Source organism: Aquarana catesbeiana, linkage group LG02 (assembly GCF_042186555.1).
Source record: "Aquarana catesbeiana isolate 2022-GZ linkage group LG02, ASM4218655v1, whole genome shotgun sequence".
Lineage (NCBI taxonomy): Eukaryota > Metazoa > Chordata > Amphibia > Anura > Ranidae > Aquarana > Aquarana catesbeiana.
Window position 1 is genome coordinate 103,138,989 of NC_133325.1, and position 19,233 is coordinate 103,158,221.

The 19,233-nt window shown below is 47.6% G+C and overlaps 1 long non-coding RNA gene across 1 annotated transcript in view; it reads left to right on the plus strand.

Annotated features, from left to right (window-relative positions):
- The window catches only part of LOC141129791 (uncharacterized), a 40,959-nt gene extending 22,355 nt beyond the window's left edge, over positions 1-18,604 (plus strand). Inside the window, exons 2-4 of the long non-coding RNA XR_012241867.1 lie at positions 2,304-2,355; positions 16,260-16,766; positions 18,187-18,604. This is a non-coding gene — a long non-coding RNA (uncharacterized lncRNA). The remainder of the gene's footprint in view (positions 1-2,303; positions 2,356-16,259; positions 16,767-18,186) is intronic.
- The last annotated feature ends 629 nt before the right edge of the window (positions 18,605-19,233 follow it).

Below are 19,233 nucleotides of genomic sequence, written 5' to 3' on the forward strand. Positions count from 1 at the left end.
CAGAATACCATCTCTGAACGCACAAAACATTGGACCTTGAAGCAGATGGGCTACAGCAGCAGAAGACAACACACCGGGTGCCACTCCTGTCAGCTAAGAACAGGAAACTGAGGATACAATTGGCTGGGACAATAGAAGATTGGAAAAACGTTGCCTGGTCTGATGAGTCTGGATTTCCGCTGCGACATTCAGATGTTGGGGTCAGAATTTGGCTCATGGATCCATCCTGCCTTGTATCACCGTATCAGGCTGGTGGTGGGGGGGGGGGGATATTTTCTTGGCACACTTTGGGGCCCCTTAGTACCAACTGAGCATCATATAAACACCACGTCCTACCTGAGTATTGTTGCTGACCATGTCCATCCCTTTATGACTACAGTGTCCCCATCTTCTGATGGCTCCTTCCAGCAGGATAATGCACCATGTCACAAAGCTCCAATCATCTCACCACTGGACAATGAGGTCCCTGTACTCCAATGGCCTCCACACTCACCACATCTCATCCAATAGAGCACCTTTGGGATGTGGTGGAACGGGAGATTGGCATCATGGATGTGCAGCCGACAAATCTGCAGCAACTGTGTGATGCTATCATGTCACTATGGAGCAAAATCTCTGAGGAACGTTTCCAACACCTTGTATCTATGCCACCAAGAATGAAGGCAAAAGGGGGTCCAACCCGGGACTAGCAAGGGGGTCCTATACTGTATATACTGTATACTTAGAGACGCAGCCGCTCATTAAAGCCCACCTGCCCAGAGGCCACATCTATACGTCTCTCTATGTAAACGGTATACTGTGCCCAGAGCGACACTCCCAGCACAGCAGCTAAACTGTCCGCAGGAAAGCTATAGATAGATGTGTGTGTGTGTGTATATATATATATATATATATATATATATATATATATAAAATACACGTGACCTGCGCAAAGGTTAATGACGGGATTCTATTTGGGATGAGTGAAGAGCTCAGAGGAAAGTGTCCAGAATAGATCTCCATGTATCCAAGTAGCCAAAGAAAAAGGGACAGCGGAGTTGTGCTATGAAGGGTGACAGGGCCTCTTTAATGTCCTTCTAAGAAGTGATGTTTGTACTTTGTTACAAATCTACCAGTCTGATATTTCTTTGTATGACTCTCTCCTCCCTCCTCCCACCCTCCCTCCCTCCTCCCTCCATCCTCCCTCCATCCTCCCTCCCTCCTCTCCTCTCCTCCTCCCTCTTCCTCCCTCCCTCCCTCCCTCCTCCCTCCTCCTCCATCCCTCCCTCCTTCCTCCTCCATCCCTCCCTCCTTCCTCCTTCCTCCTCCTCCATCCCTCCTCCATCCTCCCTCCCTCCCTCCTCCTCCATCCCTCCTCCATCCTCCCTCCCTCCCTCCTCCTCCATCCTCCCTCCCTCCCTCCTCCTCCATCCTCCCTCTTCCTCCCTCCTCCTCCCTCCTCCCTCCCTCCTCCTCCCTCCTCCCTCCTCCTCCATCCTCCCTCCCTCCCTCCTCCCTCCATCCTCCCTCCATCCTCCCTCCTCCCTCCATCCTCCCTCCTCCTCCATCCTCCCTCCCTCCCTCCTCCATCCTCCCTCCTCCTCCATCCTCCCTCCCTCCCTCCCTCCTCCATCCTCCCTCCTCCTCCATCCTCCCTCCCTCCTCCATCCTCCCTTCCTCCCTCCCTCCCTCCTCCATCCTCCCTCTTCCTCCATCCTCCCTCTTCCTCCCTCCTCCATCCTCCTCCCTCCTCCCTCCTCCATCCTCCTCCCTCCTCCATCCTCCCTCCCTCCTCCTCCCTCCTCCCTCCCTCCCTCCTCCCTCCCTCCTCCCTCCTCCCTCCATCCTCCCTCCCTCCTCCATCCTCCCTCCCTCCCTCCCTCCTCCATCCTCCCTCCTCCTCCATCCTCCCTCCCTCCCTCCCTCCCTCCTCCATCCTCCCTCCCTCCCTCCCTCCTCCATCCTCCCTCCCTCCCTCCCTCCTCCATCCTCCCTCCATCCTCCCTCCTCCCTCCCTCCTCCATCCTCCCTTCCTCCCTCCCTCCCTCCTCCATCCTCCCTCTTCCTCCATCCTCCCTCTTCCTCCCTCCTCCATCCTCCTCCATCCTCCTCCCTCCTCCCTCCTCCATCCTCCTCCTCCTCCTCCATCCTCCTCCTCCCTCCTCCTCCATCCTCCATCCTCGTCCTCCCTCCTCCTTCCTCCCTCCTCCCTCCTCCCCCCCTCCACCCTCCTCTCCTCCTCCTCCCTCCTCCATCCTCCCTCCTCTCCCCCTCCTCTCCCCCTCCTCCCTCCCCTCCTCCTCCTTCTTATTTTTCCCTTGTAGGAGGGCTGCCTTTTGAGTTGACCGAAGGTGACATTATTTGTGTCTTCTCACAGTAAGTTTTTTTTTTTTTTTTTTTTTTATTCCCCCCCCCACCCCCACCCCCACGAGATAGTAAATATCTAGAACTTATCTTTGTAAAAAAAAAATATCTAGAACTTCCTCCCAAAGTAGTAGATATCACCAAATTCTGATTCTTGTGTTCTTGGCATCCTGTTTCATGTCATACTCAGAGGCGGCTCTCTAATTAGGCAAAAAAGGCGGCCGCCTAAGGGCCTCGCAGCCGCCTAATTTGCCTGCTGTGTGTGAGAGAATGAGAGGGAATATCCCCGGTCAGTGTCCCCCAAGCTGGCAGGGTGAGAGCGCTGCCTGCTGCAGACGAATTGTAGAGGAGGTGGAGGCGGAGCTGCCGGGCCGGCCACTGCTGAACCCGCCAGGACGTCGGGGGGACTGAACTGGGGGGCGGGGAGGCCTTGTGAAAATGCCGCTTGCTCCGGAGTCCGCACCGCTGCAGACAGCCGTGACACCCGCCGGCCGCCGGTACACTGTCTATCTGCAGCGGTGCGAGTATGCTGTGTGTCCAACCGACCGACCCATTCAATTCCCTGTCAGGCGGAGTGATCTCCTCCCGACAGGAGCTTCCTAGTCCCGCCCCCCCCCGTGATGTCATTCACAGGCCGGGATGAAAGAGCAGAGGAGATTATTGCTGCTGCACAGACCTGCGAGGAGCCAGTGAAGAGCCGAGCAACAGTGCAAGTAAGATGACAGAGGCTTCAAACCTTTCCTAAGGCCGTGTTGTCACCGAGGCCTCGATGTGTCACCTGACTGACCTCACCTGTAACTCTTTATGGGGGGGAGGGGGGTCATTTACATTGGTGTTTGTAATATGCAGCATAGAGGGGGTTAATGCATCACTACATTAGTGACCAGTGGCCGTTATTTAACCCCTTTGTGCTGCATTAGTGGTACCGATATCAGAGATAATGAACCCCTATATGGTGCAGAACGAAAGGTCCACAAACTCTGATACCAGAGCCACTAATGTACCACAAAGGGGTTAAATAACCACCACTGATCACTAATGTATCAATGTGTATTTCATACTACCCACTACCCTACACTCCACACCCCTCTCATGTATATACTACCCACCACCCTACACTCCACACCCCTCTCATGTATATACTACCCACCACCCTACACTCCGCACCCCTTTCATGTATATACTACCCACCCTACACTCCACACCCCTCTCATGTATATACTACCCACCACCCTACACTCCGCACCCCTCTCATGTATATACTACCCACCACCCTACACTCCGCACCCCTCTCATGTATATACTACCCACCACCCTACACTCCGCACCCCTCTCATGTATATACTACCCACCACCCTACACTCCGCACCCCTCTCATGTATATACTACCCACCACCCTACACTCCGCACCCCTCTCATGTATATACTACCCACCACCCTACACTCCGCACCCCTCTCATGTATATACTACCCACCACCCTACACTCCGCACCCCTCTCATGTATATACTACCCACCACCCTACACTCCGCACCCCTCTCATGTATATACTACCCACCACCCTACACTCCGCACCCCTCTCATGTATATACTACCCACCACCCTACACTCCGCACCCCTCTCATGTATATACTACCCACCACCCTACACTCCGCACCCCTCTCATGTATATACTACCCACCACCCTACACTCCGCACCCCTCTCATGTATATACTACCCACCACCCTACACTCCGCACCCCTCTCATGTACATACTACCCACCACCCTACACTCCGCACCCCTCTCATGTACATACTACCCACCATACACTCCACACCCCTCTCATGTATATACTACCCCCCATACACTCCGCACCCCTCTCATGTATATACTACCCACCACCCTACACTCCACACCCCTCTCATGTATATACCCCCCCACCATACACTCCGCACCCCTCTCATGTACATACCCCCCACCATACACTCCACACCCCTCTCATGTATATACTACCCACCACCCTACACTCCGCACCCCTCTCATGTACATACTACCCACCGCCATACACTCCGCACCCCTCTCATGTACATACTACCCACCGCCATACACTCCGCACCTCTCTCATGTCCATACCACCCACCGCCATACACTCCGCACCTCTCTCATGTACATACTACCCACCGCCATACACTCCGCACCTCTCTCATGTACATACTACCCACCGCCATACACTCCGCACCTCTCTCATGTACATACCACCCACCGCCATACACTCCGCACCCCTCTCATGTACATACTACCCACCATACACTCCGCACCCCTCTCATGTACAAACCCCCCACCATACACTCCGCACCCCTCTCATGTACATACTACCCACCATACACTCCACACCCCTCTCATGTATATACTACCCACCACCCTACACTCCACACCCCTCTCATGTATATACTACCCACCATACACTCCACACCCCTCTCATGTACATACTACCCACCATACACTCCACAACCCTCTCATGTACATACTACCCACCATACACTCCGCACCCCTCTCATGTACAAACCCCCCACCATACACTCCGCACCCCTCTCATGTACATACCCCCCCACCATACACTCCGCACCCCTCTCATGTACATACCCCCCACCATACACTCCGCACCCCTCTCATGTACATACCCCCCACCATACACTCCGCACCCCTCTCATGTACATACTACCCACCATACACTCCACACCCCTCTCATGTATATACTACCAACCACCCTACACTCCGCACCCCTCTCATGTACATACTACCCACCATACACTCCGCACCCCTCTCATGTATATACTACCCACCACCCTACACTCCACACCCCTCTCATGTACATACTACCCACCATACACTCCGCACCCCTCTCATGTACAAACCCCCCACCATACACTCCGCACCCCTCTCATGTACATACTATCCACCATACACTCCGCACCCCTCTCATGTATATACTACCCACCACCCTACACTCCACACCCCTCTCATGTATATACTACCCACCATACACTCCACACCCCTCTCATGTACATACTACCCACCATACACTCCACAACCCTCTCATGTACATACTACCCACCATACACTCCGCACCCCTCTCATGTACAAACCCCCCACCATACACTCCGCACCCCTCTCATGTACATACCCCCCCACCATACACTCCGCACCCCTCTCATGTACATACCCCCCACCATACACTCCACACCCCTCTCATGTATATACTACCCACCACCCTACACTCCGCACCCCTCTCATGTACATACTACCCACCATACACTCCGCACCCCTCTCATGTATATACTACTCACCATACACTCCACACCCCTCTCATGTATATACTACCCACCACCCTACACTCCGCACCCCTCTCATGTATATACTACCCACCATACACTCCGCACCCCTCTCATGTATATACTACCCACCATACACTCCGCACCCCTCTCATGTACATACTACTCACTAGGGATGAGCTTCGAGTTCGAGTGGAACTCATGTTCGACTCGAACATCGGCTGTTCGACGAACAGCGAACAGTTTGGGGTGTTCACGGCAAATTCGAATGCCGCGGAACACCCTTTAAAAGTCTATGGGAGAAATCAAAAATGCTAATTTTAAAGGCTTATATGCATGGTATTGTCATAAAAAGTGTTTTGGGACCCGGGTCCTGCCCCAGGGGACATGTATAAACGAAAAAAAAAATTTTTAAAAAACGTCCGTTTTTTCAGGAGCAGTGATTTTAGTAATGCTTAAAGTAAAACAATAAAAGTGTAATATCCCTTTAAATTTCGTAGCTGGGGGTTGTCTATAGTATGCCTGTAAAGGGGCGCATGTTTCCCGTGTTTAGAACAGTCTGATAGCAAAATAACATTTCAAAGGAAAAAAAGTCATTTAAAACTACTCGCGGCTATTAATGAATTGCCGGTCCAACAATACACATAGAAGTTCATTGATCAAAACGGCATGGGAATTCCCCACAGGGGAACCCCGAACCAAAATTTTTAAAAAAATGACGTGGGGGGTCCCCCTAAATTCCATACCAGACCCTTATCTGAGCACGCAACCTGGCAGGCCTCAGGAAAAGAAGGGGGGACGAGCGAGCGCCCCCCCCCTCCTGAACCATACACTCCACACCTCTCTCACGTACATACCACCCACCGCCATACACTCCACACCCTTCTCATGTACATACCACCCACCGCCATACACTCTGCACCCCTCTCATGTACATACTCCACACCCCTCTCATGTACATACGACCCACCATACACTCCACACCCCTCTCATGTACATACGACCCACCATACACTCCACACCCCTCTCATGTACATACTACCCACCATACACTCCGCACCCCTCTCATGTACATACTACCCATCATACACTTTTTAGTCTTTTTTTTTTTTTTTTTTTTTTTACAGTGTTATTATTATTTTATTTTTTACAATCTTTTTATTTATTTTTTACGTTTTTTGGGGAGAGTTTTTTGGTTTCTTTGGTGAGATATCAGAGGTCTAAACAGACCCCTGAAGTCTCACTTTTGAGACCGAGAAATGAAATGAGGAAACACATTCCCCAGTTCCTTTCTCTGTAGCCTCAGCTGCACTGCAGATGAATGAACAGGAGACAGAGGCCCCTATTAATTCATAAACCAAAGCATAGTAAACACAAATCAGTTCCAATCACTCACTGTGTTCATTTAGAAAAGGTAGGGGGCTTTTCCCGGCCTCCATCCTAAAGAGCCCCCCCCCCCACACACACACACACACACACACACACACACAGACAGCTGTCAGCGTGAGGGCAGAGGAGGGGGGTTGGCAGTGCTGTGGGGGGGGGCACACCGTTATTTTTTATCTTTTGAGTTATTTTTCCCATTATGGGAGTGAGTGGGGCCTCATGTCTAAGTTTTGCCTAAGGCCTCACAAAGCCTAGAGCCGCCTCTGGTCATACTTTATAGGAGAAGTCCAGCCTGAGCTCGTTTGGTTGTATTTCTCCTATGGATCACAGGAGTCCAGTTCATTCTGCACACCCAGGGCCGGATTAGCCACAAGGCCACCGAGGCCAGGCCTCGGGGCGGCAGTGGTCTAGGGGCGGCGCCGCTCCTGCAGCGACTTCGCGGCCGCCCCCCCTTTCGTGCTGCCGATTACAGTCTATTATGGGCACCAGTGCCCATAGAAAAGATGGCCGCGAGCCGACCACGAAACTGCGCATGCGCCGTTCCGAAGCCGGCCGGGCTCGGGAAAGCTCGTAAGCGCTCGGCCGGGCGGCGCATGCGCAGTAGCATGATTGCGCCACCCGGCGCCATTTTTGAAAAAATTGAGAGTAGCAAGTAATATCAGCGGTGCGGCGGCGGGGGAGAAAGATGACATCTCTCATTGCCCGCACCGCTGTTCCGCCCTCCTCCTTCTGGTGGCAGGCAGCATGGCAAGGGACATCCCAATCTGGTGGCAAGTGACATCCCTGTCTGGTGGCAGGCATGGTGGCAAGTGACATTCCCATTTGGTGGCAGGCAGCGTGGCAAGTGACATCCCCATCTGGTGGCAGTGTGACAAGTGACATCCCCATCTGGTGGCAGGCATAGTGGCAAGTGACAAGAGATGGTGGCAAGTGACACGCTCAGGGCTCCCAATGATTCTGCATTATGGTGAGTTGAACTATTTCAGTTTATATTACAATGTAATGATAGAAATAATGTGTTTCAATCATCCTGACACCATAACAACCATGGTGCCGGGGATGATTGAAGCACTAACACCAGCCATTGCCTTGAAAATTTGCCTGCGAAAAATCCTTACCCCTCGCGCGCTTACCCTGAAGTATTTTTAGTCTGTACAATTAAAGCCAGTTATTTTCAGTGTTCTCGTGTGTGGAGATATGTTTTTAATTGATCTATTGTAGAAGTCATCGATAAAGGACGTGGTGTGTGTGGGTGGGAGGGGGTGGGGGCATTGAAGGACCCGGCCTTGGGGCAGCAAAGGGAGTAAATCCGGGCCTGGCCACGTGCTGATGAGGATGCACCGTCTCCACGACCAGCACTAGACACAGAGCCTGCTTGCCCTCTCTTATTGGCTTGTGACTGTCTGCCTCTCCTTCTTGGCCTTCCAGACATACTAATGGCCTGTAGCTGCACTGAGCTGGGATATATATATATATATATATATATATATATATATATATATTATATATATATATGTACTGATACTGCAGCTAGCAAAATCAACTGCCTGCCTGTAGTATGAGAACACCACCAACCTTCTACAGGTAGCTTTAGCTGAACACTGTGAGGTGGACGCACCCCACTAACTTGTAGGTTTAGCTGAACACTGTGAGCAGGACGCACTGCACTAACTGTAAATAGTCTAGCTGCCTGACTGTGGTACTAATAGGATCAAAAGAACACCAGCAATTTTCTTCAGGTAGCTGTATTTACTGTAACAAGACAAGCCTGCCTGTCAGTAAGAAGATAACAGAAACGGATCTAGCTGAACACTGTGAGCAGGACGCACCCCACTAGCTTGTAGGTTTAGCTGAACACTGTGAGGTGGACGCACCCCACTAACTTGTAGGTTTAGCTGAACACTGTGAGCAGGACGCACCCCACTAACTTGTAGGTTTAGCAGAACACTGTGAGCAGGACGCACTGCACTAACTGTAAATAGTCTAGCTGCCTGACTGTGGTACTAATAGGATCAAAAGAACACCAGTAATTTTCTTCAAAATACTGTAACAAGACAAGCCTGCCTGTCAGTAAGAAGATAACAGGAACGGATCTAGCTGAACACTGTGAGCAGGACGCACTGCACTAAATGTAAATAGTCTAGCTGCCTGACTGTGGTACTAATAGGATCAAAAGAACACCAGTAATTTTCTTCAGGTAGCTGTATTTACTGTAACAAGACAAGCCTGCCTGTCAGTAAGAAGATAACAGAAACGGATCTAGCTGAACACTGTGAGCAGGACGCACCCCACTAGCTTGTAGGTTTAGCTGAACACTGTGAGGTGGACGCACTGCACTAAATGTAAATAGTCTAGCTGCCTGACTGTGGTACTAATAGGATCAAAAGAACACCAGTAATTTTCTTCAAAATACTGTAACAAGACAAGCCTGCCTGTCAGTAAGAAGATAACAGGAACGGATCTAGCTGAACACTGTGAGCAGGACGCACTGCACTAAATGTAAATAGTCTAGCTGCCTGACTGTGGTACTAATAGGATCAAAAGAACACCAGTAATTTTCTTCAAAATACTGTAACAAGACAAGCCTGCCTGTCAGTAAGAAGATAACAGGAACGGATCTAGCTGAACACTGTGAGCAGGACGCACTGCACTAAATGTAAATAGTCTAGAAGATAACAGGAACGGATCTAGCTAAACTGAATACAGTGTATATATATATATATGCAACACCTGGGATGCATATATATAGACAATACACTTTAAGTGCAGCTAACTGACTGACTGTCCTGCCTAATCTAGCTAACTCAAATCAAATGTCACTGTCTGTCTCTCTCTCTCTCTCTCTCTCTCAATGAACGCCGGAACACACACTACACAGGGCCGCCGTGCAGGCGGCCTTATATAGTGTGGGGCGTGTACTAAATCCCCTGAGCCATAATTGGCCAAAGCCTCCTTGGCTTTGGCCAATTACGGCTCTCTGTTAACGCGGCGCTGTGATTGGCCAAGCATGCGGGTCATAGTGCATGCTTGGCCAATCATCAGCCAGCAATGCACTGCGATGCCGCAGTGAATTATGGGCCGTGACGCGCCACACGAATTTGGCGCGAACGGCCCATAAAGTTTGGAATTCGGCGAACGACCGAACAGCCAATGTTCGAGTCGAACATGGGTTCGACTCGAACACGAAGCTCATCCCTAACCACCAGTATAACATACCTCCCTTTGGTGTCAGTCCGAACTGCATGTATGGATATGGGCATAGCTTTGCTGACCAAAGTGGAGACCCCCCTCGCATAAGAGGAGTAGCTGGCATGGTAAGCCCCTACAATATGAGCCCGTTTTAGTGAGAGAATCCTGGAGATGAGTCTCCTGAAGTAGAATTAGGTGTGGTTTATACTTTTTAATATAATCAAAGATCAGTGAGCGTTTAAATTTGGAGTTGAGGCCCCTTACATTTCAGACCAAAATCTTAAGATTTACCTCCATGATAGAGAAATATGAAGTAAACGGTTCCCCCCCTCCCCCGAGATATAGCTAGCCAGAGAATCGGGGCTTCAGGTTCCTCCCCCCATGTATACAGAGTAAAGTAGCAGTAGTATTGGGAAGAACCCAATGCAATCACACCGAATGCAGATAATCCCAACCAGATACAGACATAGAATCCCCAACAGAGAAAAAAACCCAACTTCCCCCAGCCCTAACTTGCCAGGCACTTTGTTCCCGTAACCTTAGTTCAAATAGGTAACAGAGGTGCGACTTAAAACTGTCACATAGGACACGTCACCCAAAAGCAACTGTCCCCCACTGTAGATCAAAGAACAGTTCTACTGTGAGGAAAAAACAGAAAAAAAAATACAAAAAAAGTCCTTGGTAGTCCTGAAAAAAAACAACTACTTGATTTTTGCAGTGTCGTGAGCAGTCTGCAGACTCAGCATATAGTACAGGTACATGTCAGCGGCAATCGCAATAGTACCTCCCGTGTCAGCACCTCCAGGAAAAGAGTTGCATGTCAGTACAACATTGGGCATATAATCCAGGGAGAAGGTCTCCCAAAGGTGGAAAAACAACACTCAAAAATTCTCTTCCCATAAAAAATAGATAGGGGGAAAATTATTATTTATGGGCGGCAGAGGTATCCAAGGAAGTCAGCCACATAGGCCATCACCATCATTTCCAGTACACTCTCACCCAATGTTTTCTCCACACAACTGTGGAGAAAAACCCAACTTCCCCCAGCCCTAACTTGCCAGGCACTTTGTTCCCGTAACCTTAGTTCAAATAGGTAACAGAGGTGCAACTTAAAACTGTCACATAGGACACGTCACCCAAAAGCAACCGTCCCCCACTGTAGATCAAAGAACAGTTCTACTGTGAGGAAAAAACAGAAAAAAAAATACAAAAAAGGTCCTTGGTAGTCCTGAAAAAAAACAACTACTTGATTTTTGCAGTGCCGTGAGCAGTCTGCAGACTCAGCATATAGTACAGGTACATGTCAGCGGCAATCGCAATAGTACCTCCCGTGTCAGCACCTCCAGGAAAAGAGTTGCATGTCAGTACAACATTGGGCATATAATCCAGGGAGAAGGTCTCCCAAAGGTGGAAAAACAACACTCAAAAATTCTCTTCCCATAAAAAATAGATAGGGGGAAAATTATTATTTATGGGCGGCAGAGGTATCCAAGGAAGTCAGCCACATAGGCCATCACCATAATTTCCAGTACACTCTCACCCAATGTTTTCTCCACACAACTGTATCAGGGTGGGCGGGGAGAGGCTCTATTCCTCTGATGGCCAAGAGTATCCAGCCACTCCGAGGCTTCGGTAGGATTAGTGGAAAAATATGTTTTCCCATTTTCCACTATACGCAGTTTGGCAGGATAGAGCATACTGTAAATCAAGTTGAGATCCCTCAATCTTTTCTTTATGGGTTGAAAAGAGGCCCTCCATTTCTGGGTGGCTGCTGAAAAGTCAGGGTAGATCGATATTCGATAGCCATCGAACGTCAACTCAGGGCGCATTCTAGCTCCTCGCAGGATATTCTCCCGGTCATGGAAGTGTAATACTTTTGCTATCATAGACCAGAGGGGCTCCCTTTGGCGGCGCCCGTCCTGGGATATGGCGTGCCCTTTCAATGGCAAACATTTTTATCAAAGTGTCTGGAGCCATATGTTCAATCAGCCATTTCAATCTGGGGCCCATAGCCCCGGGTCTCTGCAGGGGTCCCCAAAGGAAGGGGAGGCTCTCTGGGGACCCTGATGTAAGTGGGGGGCTCTCTGGGGACCCTGATGCAAGGGGGAGGCTCCCTGGGGACCCTGATTTAAAGAGTTTTCTCTGGGAACCCTGATGTAAGTGGGGGGCTCTCTGGGGACCCCGATGCAAGAGGGAGGCTCTCTGGGGACTCTGATGTAAGGAGGAGGCTCTCTGGGGACCCTGATGTAAGTGGGGGGGCTCTCTGGGGATCCTGATGCAAGGGGGAGGCTCTCTGGGGACTCTGATGTAAGGAGGAGGCTCTCTGGGGACCCTGATGTAAGTGAGGGGCTCTCTGGGAACCCTGATGTAAGTGGGGGGCCCTCTGGGGATATACACACACGTATATTACTGTATATACATGTGTATGCCCACCAAAGCGTATGACTTTCTTTACTATGCTGCTATGGGTTCTAGCCCCAGATCTTTTGTAGACCTAGCAACGTCCCTGCCTGACAGTATCCTCTAGGGAAGCAATGCGGTGATCAGTGGTCTGTGCCTTCTCCCTCAGTTTCTGCATGTCATGTTTCATGAAGGAGAACTCCATTCTGAGCTCCTCAAAGTGATCAATCAGTTTATTCTGGCATACCTGTATGGCAGCCATGATCTGGGTCAGGGATGGCTCATCCTCCCCCTCCACCCCCCTGTCTGCTCTAGCCCTGCGGTCTCTCAGCCTGTCCAGCGATCTCCCCCTCCTCAGCACTTCTTCCATTTGGGGTTTAGGACTCACCCTGTCCGGGGGGGGGGGGACGCCTGCTGCGGAGCCTCCACGGATCTCTGGAGCGGTGGCCATTCCTCCTCCTCCTGTGCTCCGGCACCATTTTGAGAGCCCCATGTGAATTGCGCCAGCCGTTCTCTCTGCGTTTTTGGCCAGGCGGGTCCGTACTTCACCATCCCCAGAGGTTCCCGAGGGGTCCCTGCACACATCCCCTGCAGTTATGTGCGAAAATCGGGTGCCGCTGGCCCAGGATCACAGCAGGATTACCAGTCTGCAGACGGAGCTCCGGTCCTGCACTCCTCACATGCCACGCGCTGTAATTGGCTCTGTACCCCAATCTGTGATCAGCTGTGTCCAAAGAACACAGTGATCACAGAGCGTGATGGTTGCACCGCAGCGGGCGGCGTTCTGGGAGGACATCAATCTATGCCCTCCCAGAACTAGATGGCAATGCTGTAGCCATCATTAGGCTATAGCGCGGTCCGCAAGTGGTAAAGTGAACCTGAACACGAAAACTGACAATTTGCTATGTCATAGGGAACATGTAGAAAAACTAAAGTGACACTAAACTCTAATAAAAAAAAAATATATTCAAGTATATATTCTTAATTAAAAAAGTACCTTCTATTGGTCTCAGCTTCCTCCAGATCTTCAAATTCCTTTATTTTGCTCCTGTGATTTGACGTCTTGTTAGAGAGTGGCTATATTCATTCTCCATGGTCCACTGTTTGTAGAAATGTAGCCACCCTCTCTTGCTCATGCGCAAGATGGACTATGGATTACAGAATTTGTAGTGTGCATGGAGTACAGTACCTGTACATCGTTTTGCAGAAGTGGTTGTACCGGGGGGGGAAGCCTGTAGCTGCAGGCTTCCCTCGGTACGGTGTTTGAAAGCTGGCGGTCAGCTTTCTGGTGATAACAACCGATGCGGCTCAGCAGCCCCTCAGCCGTTATCACAAGGAGTGGGAGGGGACATCTTCCCCTCTCGCCACCTTCAGCTGCTCCGCTCGGGTCTTCCGTTCCACCGAAAGACTCGAGCAACCAGCTGGCACGTCCACCCGCTGGCCGGAGTCTCGAACAAAGGCGGAATCGGCTTTGATTGGGTCTCCTATGTAGTAACCTAAAAGCGATGTCACAACGCTGATTTTAAAAATCCAAGGTATTCCAAAATGCAGGTCAGACCCCAGATCCCTCCATATAGAGTACCTATCACCACCTATTACTGTCACAAGTGATGTTTACATTCCTTGTGACAGCAATAAAAATGATCAGATTTTTTTTTTTATTTAAAACCTCACAAATGAGCTTTTGGAAGAATGGTCAAATATTCCCATAGACACACTCCTAATCCTTGTGGACAGCCTTCCCTGAAGAGATGAAGCTAGTATAGCTGCAAAGGGTGGGCCAACTCAATACTGAACCCTACGGACTAAGACTGGGAGGCCATTCACCACTTTGCGCCCGTGCTATAGCCGAATGATGGCTACAGCGTGGGCCTTAATTGCCGGGATGCTGTCATATGACGTCCTCCCCTCTGTACGCTCCCCGCGCGCCCTCTTGAGCGCGCATTGGGGAAAATTTGTAATGGCCGTGTCCCTTGGACACAGCCAATCACAGATCGGGGTAAATGGCCAATCACAGCGCCCATTTACCACATGATCAGCATGTCCAATGAGAGATGATCTCAAATGTAAACATATGAGATCATCTCTCATTGACAGCTCTCCCTCCTCACACAGAGACCGAGTGCTGGAAACATGCTATGTGTTGGAAATATCTTTTAAATTGCAAAACTTTGTGTAAAATAAATGAGTTTTCATTTTTTTTCCACTTTTTCCTAAAACGTCTGGAAAAAAATAAACCATTCAAAAGACTCATTATGCCTCATAGATTATACGTTGGGGTGCTTGCTTTCCAAGATGGGGTCAATTTGTGGGTGTTTCCATTATCCTGGTGCTCCAGGACCTTCAAAAGTGTATATATAATATATATATTGCCATACTCAGGAGGAGTAGCAGAATATATTTTGGGGTGTCATTTGTGGTATGCACATGCCAAGTGAGAGAAATAACCTATTACAATGACAATTTTGTGAAAAAAAAAATCTTCATTTTGCAAAGAATTGTGGGAAAAAATGACAACTTCAAAAAACTCACCATGCCTCTTATTAACACATTGGAATGTCTACTTTCCAAAAAGGGGTCATTTGGGGGGTATTTGTACTTTACTGGCTTGTTAGTTTCTCAAATGCCACCAGTACATCAGGTGTGATCAATTTTTTATAATTTGCACCATAGCTTGTAGACTCTCTAACTTTCACACAGACCAAATAAAATACACTAATTTGGGTTATTTTTACCAAAGATATGTAGCAGTATAAATTGTGGCCAAAATGTATGAAGAAAAAATACTAATATGCAAAATTTTATCACAGAAACAAAGAAAATGCGTCTTTTTCAAACTTTTCAGTCTTCTTTCATTTATAGCGCAAAAAATAAAAACACTGAGGTGCTGAAATACCACCAAAAGAAACCTCTATTTGTATGAAAAAAAGGACAAAAATGTATTTGGTTGCAGTGTTGTATGACTGAGTAATTGTCTTTCAAAGTGTGAGAGCACTGAAAGCTGAAAATTGGTCTGGGCAGGAGGGGGGTTTAAGTGCTCAGTAGGCAAGTGGTTAAAGTTCATGTGTGTGTAAAGGTGTCCCAATGCTTTTGACAATATACTGTATGTCTGACTCTACAGTCTGCTGCAGCACACTGTAGAAATAGCAAATCTTCTAAAGCGCTTTCATCAGTTTGTATAATTGTCCAACCTGTTTTGAAATTCAATGCTTAGTGTGAGGCATTCCAATAAAAGATAATATCATCAAAGATTTGATTTAAATGATGGCTCCGGTAGGAGCAATTTGGTCAGATACCATATACTTTATGGGGAGCACAATAGAAAAGATATCAGTTTCCTTTATAATTACAGCTAAATGTCATTTTCTAAGAATCTGCAGATTTAGAAGACATATATTACATTTATCCCTTAGTTTTTTCAAATATTCCCTAAAGTGTGTTTCAGAGGTTAATATGGTTACTGATGTAAAAACCATGATGTTAGGCAATATCTGTTCTGTTCTGTTATACAAATAAAATTATATAGCTCACGGCCTCTTAAAACACACCACACGTATTTATATGTATACATACATACAGTGTCAAGAAAATGTATGTGAGCCCCTTGGAATTTCCTGTTTTTTTTGCAGGAATTCACCATAAAATGTGATCTGATCCTCATCAACTCAAAACAATAGACAAAATGAAGACATATAATCAAGAGTAGTTGATCTGCATAAGGCTGGAAAGGGATACAAAGCAATCTCAGTGTTCCAGCATCCATCAGTTGAAAGACAAATTGTCTATACATAGAGACAGTTTAACATTGAGGCTACTCTTCCTGGAAGTGGGTGCCCGGTCAAGATGACTCCCAAGGCACAATGAGATAAAGAAGAACCCATGAGTAACAACTAAAGGCTTGAAGACATCATTGGAACTGGCAAACATTCCTGTTTATGAGTCTACCCTACTAAAGTCTTTAAACAGGTGGGTGTCTATGGCAGAACAGCATGGAGGAAGCTGCTGCTCTCCAAAAAAACTCTGCAGTGCTCCTGAAGTTTGCCAAAGAGCACCTTTGTTGAATTGGAAGAATACTCAGCACTGTGTATGGCGCAAAAAAGGGCACAACTTACCAACATCAAAACATCATCCCAAAGGTGAAGTATGGTGAAGGAAACTTCATAATTTAGGCTTGTTTCACTGCCTCAGGGCCTGGACCACTTGCCATCATTGAGGGAAAAATAAACTCCCAAGTTTACCAAAGCATCCTACAAGATAATGTCAGGGTGGCTATACACCAACTGAAGCTTAATAGAAGTTGGGTGATGCAGCCGGAAAATAACCCTGAGCATCAAAGTAAATCCACCGCAGATTGGGTTCAGAAATTTTTTTTTGCCTTTTGGAGTGGTATGGTTAGAGCCCAGACCTTAACCTCACAGAAATGCTGTGGGATAAGACACACACCAGACATCCTACAATGTCTGAGCTGAGGGAAATTTGTAAAAGAGGAATGGTCAAAAATTCCTCCAGAAAGCTGTGCAGGTCTGATCCAGAGCTACCAAAAGCACATGCTGGAAGTCATTGCTGGCCAATGGAGGTTTGACCAGCTTTTAACGCCAAGGGTTCACCTACTCTTTTATGCCAGCCCTGTGAATATTTAATGGGTGTGTTTAATAAAGACATGAGGAAGAAGAATTGCTTGTGTTTTATCAGCGTAAAGGGGTTGTTAAGGCAGTGCACACAAGCACTGCCAGCCCCACTGCTAGTATAACCTGTAGTATATACTGTATGCCGTTTTTTAAAATTCATCTTTTAAATACCTTATTCTTTCTCCCCGATCAGCGGTCACGTGACCGAGTGTCGCTCTCTCCCTCCGCTGTATGTACTGGGGAGGGGCCTAGATCCCCCTTTGACGTTTGCTGGGCAGTCACGAGACCTCTCTCTGTAGTGTAAACATCAGAGGAAGACAGCAACGGGCGGTCACGTGACCGCTGATTGGGGAGAAAGAATAAGGTATTTAGAAGATGAATTTTAAAAAACGGCATACAGTATATACTACAGGTTATACTAGCAATGGGGCTGGCAGTGCTTGTGAGCAGTAATGTTTGCACTGCTCAGAATGGTGCTAGAAGGGGAGGGGAGGGGCGGCTCACTCACAGACTAGCTGACAGACAGGGAGGAGAGGGGGGAGGAGGACATAGGAGACACAGGAGAGCAGAAAGTAGGCTGCGGATAATGGAGGCGCGTAAATTGACCACGGTGTCAGGGCTCAGCAGCCACAAGCCATAAACTGGTTATACAAGGGGCCAAATTACACAGCAAAAGCACTGTGCTGTTATTCATGTTTTAAAGGAATAGGATCCTTTTTTTTTTTTTTTCTAGGGTAACAAATGCTTTAAGCACATTGTGTCTGCCTATTGTTGTGACTAATATTAGTAATAATTGCAATACAAAATGTTGTTAACTAACACTTACTTTTAACAAATGTTTGAAAATCTGTTTTGACTGTTGTTCTGGATTTGGACTTCATTTTAACATTGCACATACACAGCAAATGATTTTCTCTTTTCTCTGCAGGCTGATTCCCAACATTTTGTCCACAATAATGAGCCCTTCTGACAGTTGCAAGTGAGCTCACCTACAAACAGTCCCTCAACATTGCCTTATTATTGCAAATGATGCTGGCATATGTTGCATTGCTTGCAGAAATCTTATTCTGAGGGAGAGATACTGAAGGAAGATGATAATTAGAGTTTCTTGTTTGTTTAAAAAAATGAATACAATTGAAACATACTTTTTGTAATACAAATTAACAGAAATTAGGCAGCAACCTACTTTGAAGTCATCGACAATCGTTTTTAATTTTACTGATAAATATGTTGTAGAACGCTGCAAATTGTCAAAATGTCAATTTGTCATGCAACAAATATTGAGAGGTCTGTTATCAAAAAGGGATTCTCATTTTGAACTAATAATATTAAAAGCTTTTGGTACAGTCCAGTATTTCCTTTTACATGGATTATGGAAATCTATTTTAAAATACTTAATGTAGTTTTCATTTCCAGGCTTATCTTCATATTGGCATACTATGGTAATTTTCTCTTCCTCTGACCTCATACAACCGCCCGTAGCTAGTCTATAAAAAAAGACAGACAATTCCCCCCGTGTTCCATTACAAGAATCTTCAGGACAGAAGAACATGGAAACGTATGACAATCGGCCAGCAAAATCATTTCATTTTAGCATACTACGGGACAAAGCAAGCAATGGTTATAGAGGGAGAGAAGAAATAAACCACTCTACACAAAGTTTTTTTTCAAAAGGTACACTGAATAAGTAACAAGGGGCAAGGCTTAAACAGAGGTTCTGAGAAAAAAGCAATCTTCAAAAACGTCTGCAGGGAGGTCACTAGGCAAAAGGTGGAGATTATTGATAATGGTTGGTCTTTAACACAATGTTTGGTGAGATGCAACCACTGGCACATGAAAGTAGTCCTTGGAGAGATCTATCAAACACATCCAATCTTTCTCCCCAACTATCGAAATGATGGTCTCTAGGGACTCCACTCTGAAATGTCTGAATTGTATACAGCGATTTTGTGTTTTAATTCCAGGATTGGTCTGA